The sequence below is a fragment of the Calidris pugnax genome, unplaced genomic scaffold, assembly GCF_001431845.1.
Source record: "Calidris pugnax isolate Ruff unplaced genomic scaffold, ASM143184v1 scaffold392, whole genome shotgun sequence".
In the NCBI taxonomy this organism is placed as follows: Eukaryota; Metazoa; Chordata; class Aves; order Charadriiformes; family Scolopacidae; genus Calidris; species Calidris pugnax.
This window is the reverse complement of record NW_015091102.1, coordinates 59806-60022: the sequence shown is the minus strand read 5'-3', so window position 1 is coordinate 60022 and position 217 is coordinate 59806. Positions and strand designations below refer to the sequence as shown.

General features: G+C 67.7%; 1 protein-coding gene across 1 annotated transcript in view; it reads right to left on the bottom strand.

Annotated features, from left to right (window-relative positions):
- Positions 1 to 217, bottom strand: part of LOC106897386 (chromodomain-helicase-DNA-binding protein 3-like) — a 132178-nt gene that overhangs the window by 93686 nt on the left and 38275 nt on the right. The gene's annotated exons all lie outside the window — the stretch shown is intronic.

Here is a 217-nt window from a genome sequence, read left to right as displayed (position 1 = left end):
GGGGGGGAACCCAGGCATCTAGGGCAGATGCAGAAGTTTGGGGGGACCCCACTATGGGGGTCCCAGGCGTTTGGGGGGTGACCCAGGTGTCCGGGGGGGGTCCGAGATGTCCAGGGGGGGACCCACTATGGGGGTCCCAGGCATCTGGGGGGTCCCAGGCATCCAGGCGGGGGATCCCAGGCATTTGGGGGAACCCCATGTGTCCGAGGGGAACTCA